This window comes from Arvicanthis niloticus, chromosome 6, assembly GCF_011762505.2.
Source record: "Arvicanthis niloticus isolate mArvNil1 chromosome 6, mArvNil1.pat.X, whole genome shotgun sequence".
In the NCBI taxonomy this organism is placed as follows: domain Eukaryota; kingdom Metazoa; phylum Chordata; class Mammalia; order Rodentia; family Muridae; genus Arvicanthis; species Arvicanthis niloticus.
The window spans coordinates 38,580,042-38,587,597 of record NC_047663.1 but is presented as its reverse complement, the minus strand read 5'-3'; positions in this window follow the sequence as shown (position 1 = coordinate 38,587,597).

The window sequence follows — 7,556 nt, the reverse complement described above, 5'->3', positions numbered from 1 at the left end:
CCTAGTCCTTCAATTATCTAAGATTTTGGTAAAGAGGGGTCCTGACCTATTCCAGGCCTCGTTCAGTCAGGTGAGGGACGAGGCACTGTCTCGGGGTCAGGGACCTGGGGCTTGAGTTTGAGATGGGTTCCTTTTGAAATGCTCTGAGTCGCTCCCCAGCCACCAGCAGGCTGTGTGGGCTTGTCACCTTTTCTGAACCTCCTATCACGGGGAAATGGGGATAACACATACATAGATCTTGGGGTTTGGGGGAAGATTCAATGAGATCATGCCTGTACATTAGTAAGCATGCATGGTGCCTGGTATCAGTCAGAGCACAAACGGCAGGGTGCAGGGTGCCACCTGTGGAAAAGGATCATCTACTTTAAGTGTCGCTTTCTTCGTCAGTAAAAGCAGAGTATATGGCATTTAATTCCCTGAATAGCATGAAAATGAAGGGCATACATAGCCTATACAGTGTGTAAGAACGGAGTGGAAAGATTTCTCTGACAGCCTTTGCTACACACATACTGAGCAAAAGCATCTATCTTTCAGAGTGAGCACAGGTTGCTGTCTCAGTCCATGCAAAAGTAAAATGCAAATGGACACTCGGACTTCATCTTTCTGGGATTAGATGAGGGTTGTAAAAATAATCTGGACTCTATTAAATGCTAAATAACAAAAAGTAATGTAGTGTTGTAACCCGGAGGCTTAGGACCTCAACTGCCCTCAAAGTCATGTGCTATTAGAAAGACACTACTGGGGTAGAGGAATTGGAAAAAAAAAATCCTTTGCCTACACATCTCCGTCTTATAAACAGGCATTCCCTGTGGCACTAATTGGAAACAGAACCTTCTTCCCCCATACCTTCCAACTAACCAAGGAAAAGGGGGCACCCATCTCTGGGGAGATTGATGAGAGGAAAGCACTCCTCTGAAGGACCAATGAGAAAAAGCTCCCTTTCCTTGGGCAGACAATCCCTGTGCCAGGCGGCAGCTGGGAGCAGAGTTGGAGATGGGTTTGCTTAATTATGCAGTGTGTGGGGGTGGGGGGGGATAGGGGTGGGGCTAGGGGGGTGGCTTCTCAGAAGTGATACCTGGAGCTTGAGCCTTGCCCTCTGAGAGCTTTCAGTCAACCTACATGGCCTACAATGTAAATTCTCAGCTAGGAACAGAACAAAACATGGACAAGCTTTGGTGGCCCATAGATGAGATTCTGAAGAAGAGTGGGAGGGGGTTGCCAGAGATGGCCACTAAGAGTACAGTCCTCAAGTAAACATCAACAGTTGTCCAACACAGGTGGATGCCGTGTGGTATGTGGGACAGGAAGACTAAAAGTGATCAGTCTAGACAAAGTTCAGCTGGGCAGCTTATAATTTAACTGGCAACTATAGAGTATGTATATGAGTTATGGGTATGACAATGTTGTGTGGTAGCCTTGGCTAATGGGCAGATTCTAGAAAACACTTATTTGGCTCAGGGAGCTTTGGACAAGTGTCAGTAAGGGAGTCCTATCTGAGAGGAGACTCCAAGCTGAAGTCCAGTCTGGGCTTTCCAATTCTTTCTCCAGTTAGATTCTCTCCATCTTCTCTGGCACATCTCAGAGAGTCCATTTCGGCTACACTAATAAGAAAGGGGGAGAAGAAGCTGTGGGTCTCTAGATAACCAAGCATCTAGAAGAATGCAGGTGTGGATTTCTATGAATCCCCCAGTTAACCCCATCCAGTAGACCAGTACCACTGCTGAGTTTCGGAGCTACCTTGTTCCACTTTACCTTGTCTCCTTAGTTATGCTATTAAAGGAGAAAACAAATGAATGAACGAACGGACGAACAAATAACAACCCCCCCAAACCCACACTCCCCAGACACTAGAGTGATGGCTCAGTGGTTAAGAGCACTGGTTGCTTTTGCAAAGGACAGTAGTTTAGCTTCTAGCACCCAGCCTGGATGGCTCACAACTGCCTGTAACCCAAATTCCAGGAGGTCTGATGCACTTTTCTGATCTTTGAGAGCATTATTAGCATCTGTGTGTACACACTCACACCTGGACACACACAACTAAAAATTAAATATTTTAAAATAAAGGTTTATTTTAAAAATTGTATGTGTATGTATGTATGTATGTATGTATGTATGTGTACCACATGTGTGCAGTGTCCTTGGAAGGCAGAAGAGAGTATCAGATCACCTAGACCTGGAGTTACAAACAGTTGTCAGCTGTCACATAGATGCTGGGCATTAAACCCAGTTCTCTGCAAGAGAAACTATTGCTTTTAACTGTGGAGCCATCTCTCCAGCCCCTGAAGTATATCTTTAAGGGATGGGGGAAACCAGGTGTGGTGGCACATGCCTTTAATTCCAGCGCTTAGGAGGCTGAAGCAAGCAGCCTCTGTGAGTTCAAGAGCAGGCTGGTTGCAGGTCAGCTGGGGCTACATAGAAAAAGACCCTGTAACACACCCTATGAGAAAGCTACATCTGCATCCCTCCTCCTCCTCCTCCTCCTCCTCCTCTTCCTCCTCCTCCTCTTCCTCCTCCTCTTCTTCCTCCTCCTCTTCCTCCTCCTTCTCCTCCTCCTCCTCTTCTTCCTCCTCCTCTTCCTCCTCCTCCTCCTCCTCTTCCTCCTCCTCCTCTTCTTCCTCTTCCTCCTCCTCCTCCTCCTCCTCCTCCTCCTCCTCCTCCTCCTCCTCCTCCTCCTCCTCCTCCTCCTCCTCCTCCTCCTCTTCTTCTTCTTCTTCTTCTTCTTCTTCTTCTTCTTCTTCTTCTTCAAGGATGAGGCACCTGAGGCTTGGCGATCCCATCATTTGCTCAATGTCACAGTTCTAGTAATGCAGGCAGGATTCTAGAACAACAAACTATCATACATCAAGTGAAATGCCTAAAATACGATTCTTAGGTCCTTCACAGAAGCACTTACTAAAAATTCTGATTCTTGGGCTGGGCTATATCTCAGAGGTTGACTATTTTCCCAGCAAGCATAAGGCCCCAGGTCCAGTCTCCAGCGCACCCTCTTCTCCCTTCCAGAAACCTTCAGATTCCTGAGCCTTACTGCAGACTTAACAAGACACTAAATATTAAATACCAGCGTCCAAGAGGAAATCAGCTCTGAGTTTTCCAATGGTCTTGTTTTCAGGCTTCCTTCCTAACCCATCTTTGCTGAGTGGTTCCTGACTGACCCAGCAGTGCTGGCAGCATTCACCATGTGTCCTCTTCAAAGACAGCTGCCTCCCCTCCCTTCCTCCTGCAGAACTTGGGGTTTGGCTTAGTTCCTTAGAGCCTGCCAATCATCCCAGAGTGGACAGGACTCTGGAACCCGTGCCAGACCTGGGCACACCGTATGCCAAGGGGAGTGGCTGTCAGCAGGCATTCCTTTTGTTCTGGCAGAAGGTCACAGCAGGTCCCTGAATCAGGTAAGACGTATAAACTGGCACAGGTAACCTCTAGGCCTCAGTTTCTCTCTGTATAATAACAGGAACCATCAGCTTTGTCTTTGCCCTTTCCTCCTCCCCAGGAAGTATGCAGAATACAAAGTAGATTCTATCAGAAAAAAATTCTGCACTCCCAAGAATGGCATTGACAGGAGGACCAGCCTCAAGGGAACCCAAGACGAGGGAAAATCTGAGGAACAAAGACAAGGGAGGAGCTGGAGTGAGCTGGAGAGGCTTTCCCTGGGGTGGTGAGGGCTTCAGTGGAGATACCCAACTCCTCTCAGGCAGTGGCCTCGGAGGTTTTAGTGATGCAATTTCCCAATTTCTAGCAATCACCTCTGCCTATCACAGAGGGAAAGTCACCCCACTCCAGCACAGTGAACATGGCCTTCTCAGCTTGGGCCACCTTTACAAGTGCACTTGCCTAGTTTCTCTTGGTTCTCTGCCTCTGTCTCCATCTCTGTCTTTCTCTCTGATCTGGAAAAGCAGAACATTTGGAATAAGACAGACCTGGGTTAGAATGTTGGCTTTTTCAACTTGTGTGACCCACCCTGAGTGTCTGCTGTTTCTCAGGTAGGACAAAGAGAATTCTTGTCTTTTTTTTTTTTTTTTTTCCATGCCCCTGACATTCGATGAGAAGTGAGCAAGATATTTAGTAACCTGAATCCTGTAAAGTCCTGACTATGAGTTGCACAGACACAAGTGTTCACCCATGTGCTGTGCCATTTCCACACCTGGGCCAGCTCATATTCCAGAGGACACACTGCAGAACAATCACAGTACTTACTCACTAAGGAGTACTCAGCCCCGAGCAACCCCACTGTCTCATCCTCATCACCACAGCTTAATGAAACCATCAGCCTCTTCTTGGTTTGTTTTTTACTCACACCAGGACCCTGGGGACGTGCAAGGAACACAATAAAACCTGGGCCAATCTGGCACCGTGCCGACTTCCCTTCCACATAAAGGCTGTCTGCCCGCCAGGCATCTGGCCGGCAAGACTGGGCTGTGACTTGTTCAGCATCTGCTGCTTTGCTTAAGAGACCTGCTAACAGGAAAGTGTCTGGTTCCTTTCCACCCAAAACAGGAAGCCCCTGCCATGGTGGGAGGACTGGGTAAGCCTGGTCATTTATAAGGAATCTCTTGCTGCAGCTGGGAGGCCTGCTCTCTAGGAAGGCCAGAGGAACTGGGCCCCAGGAACATCTCCCTTGGAGAGGGTGGAGTGCTGATAGTGGCTACAAGCTGCCTGTGGCACTTGGCACAGAACAGCTGCCATTCTTTCAGCAAACACTCACGAGACACTCACTTGTGCCCCATGGGAGACGTAGGACAGTTCTAGATAAGCTCTTCAAGTTTAAGAAGTTGTACACAGGCCAGAAAGGCAGGTCATGTCTGTGTGGTGGAATTCTTATTTATGTTTTCATTACAAACAGGTCTCTCCCCCCCCCATCTTCCTTTATTTATTTTTTTAAATGCATACTGTTGGGGCTAGAGAGAGGGTAGATTAGTGGCTAAGAGTACTTGTTGCACTTCCACAGGACCTGGTTTCCATTCTCAGCACCCACACTGGTAGCTCCCAATCATCACTAACTCCTCAGGTCCAGGGGATCCAATGCCCTCTTCTGACCTCTGTAGGCATCGATCATGTATGTGATGCACATGCATACATGTACATGCAGGCAAAACACCAATACACATCAAATAAGAATAAATATGCTTAAGTTTTTTATGACTCCTGTTTTAAGTATTGGGATGAGCGCCGTAGGTTCAGAGAGAGATATGCCATATATCCACATAACAAACTAAAACATTGGGAAGCCTTGACAACCACAAAACCTCACTGTGGCCTGGGTTTGACTATGCTTTGAGCAATTACTTTGTTTGGTGTCTCCTTGTGAGTCCTGTAGTTCGCTGTATTTTCAAAACAGCAGCCAGAGAAATCCTGGTCGAACAGGTCACAACTCTGCTCAAACAGCTCTCTGACAGCTTCTCCTTCATTCTACATAAACCTAGTCCTTATAATGTCCTTGCAAGGTTTGCATCAGTGATGGAAGAATTGGGGAGCTGACCTGGCAGTGGAGGCAACTCTCAAATTGTCCATGGTAACAATACCAGACTATACTAGACATGAACCAGAAGGACAATGGAAGGGGTGGTTTACAGAGCCAGGGATCAGGGCTCTGAACACTGTCCACCTTCAGGAAGTAAGTTCTAGAGCCCAGGTCACCAGTGGAACTTGAAGCTCTTCTCACTCCCTGAGGAATGACTTTCATTTCTTCTTGTGTTTCTTCTCTCATCTGATTTCCTATCAGGTTTCCCACTGACAAACTCTGGTTTTTTATTTGTGTGTACATGTTTGGTATGTGTATTTAAGTATGTATATGCAGGTTAATGTATATATGTGGAGGTATTGTGTGACAGACTTTTCCTGGGAAGACACAACATACACATCTACTTGCCCTAGAAAGCAAGTACAGACCAATGCATGAATATACCAAAGTCCAACTTGGTGAACCCATGAGTTCTATTGAGACTACTTACAGGAATATTGAGGTGGGGTTATGACTAATAGGAACAGAAATGACTCAAAGACAGCTGCATCACCAAAGCCTACTCTAACATGTGTGGCAGCTCACAAAAAATTGGAAAGCTGGCACACACTGCACAGCCTGTAGGCAGCTCAACAGGCTGAAGTGTGTCTTTCCTGGTGGCTCAGTTAGTTAGAGTCTTTTCTAGGCAGCTGGACTTGTCTGAGACCAACTCTCAGGAGTCTTAATTGCTCATATACTCTTAAGGAGGAAAGAACTGGTGAATCTGCTCAGTTTCAGGGACTTCCTGAAGTTTGGAATTATTTACTTTCTATCTTAAGAACTTTCTCTACAGGTAGAATGTTTCAATCCTTGAGAAAACTGCTACTCAAGGAGGCCAGAGTTTGTTTAAGTCAGATGTCTTCTTCCATTGCTTTCCATTTTATTTACGGGTTCTTTTTGAACCCAGACTCACTTGACTAGTCTAACTAGCCATCTTGCCCTGGGGATCCCCTTGCCCCATCAAGTGCTGGGACTCCAGGCAGGCTAACATGGTCACCAGCACTGACATGGCTGCTGGGGATCTCAACTTTGATCCTCATGCTTTCTTTCCAGCCCCTAAGTTACCAATTCTAGTGGGAGTAAATAAGCAACTTTTAATTTAAAATAATTTTTGCATGGCTGAGGATTAAAACGCAGGGCCTAATAGTTAGCTGGGCAAACAGCTAACCTAATACTCACCCCTAATGGGTTGGAGTGAGGTAAGGGGTGATTTCTGAACTGAAAAAACACAATTTGCAGAGGCCAGATCCTTCTGTGAGGTCATGGAAAATGGATCAGACAAACAGACCCAGAAACATTCTGCTAAAGCTGCTGGGTTAAATGTTCCTGCTCTTTTCCCTCAGTGTGCAGACTAGGGCCAGGTGAGTGGACATCACTGGAGCAGGAGAAGGCAGCAGGAAGCATAAGTGGGTGAAGATGAAAGCTTGCTGCAGAGATCATGGCTCACTGGATTCATTGATGAGGCAAAAGCATAGGAGGCAGAAGGCACAGGGTTCAATCTGTGACTCTACCTTTAGTGGAGAATGACCCAGAACAGTATAGACATGGGAGGAGTTTCAGGTTTGGAGGTCAGGGACACTGTGCATAGGTCACTGACCTCAGTTCAAAGGCTTGGAGGAACACTGCTTCTATCCCTAACTGGCTGTGTGTCCTTGATAAAAGTGTTCACCTCTCCGAGTTTCAGGGTTCTCATCTATAAAATATAGACCCTTATTTCACAAGCCTGCCCAGAAAATTAGAGATAATGGATATAGAAAACTAATTGTCATTCCTAAATTAACTTCCTCAGAAGCTCTCACTTTCCTTATTTATTTATTTATTTATTTATTTATTTATTTATTTATTTATTTATGCATGTGGAGGTCAAAGGACAACTTGCAAGAGTCAATTCTCTCCTTCTACAGTGCAGGTTCCAAGGATAGAACTTAGGTTTTCAAGTCTGACAGTAACTGACTACCTGATGAGACATTTCGCTGGCCCCAAAGTTCCCACTTAAAAAACTTTAATAATTAAAATCCTTCATAAAGCATACGAGGGCCGAGCAGTGGTGGTGCACACCTTT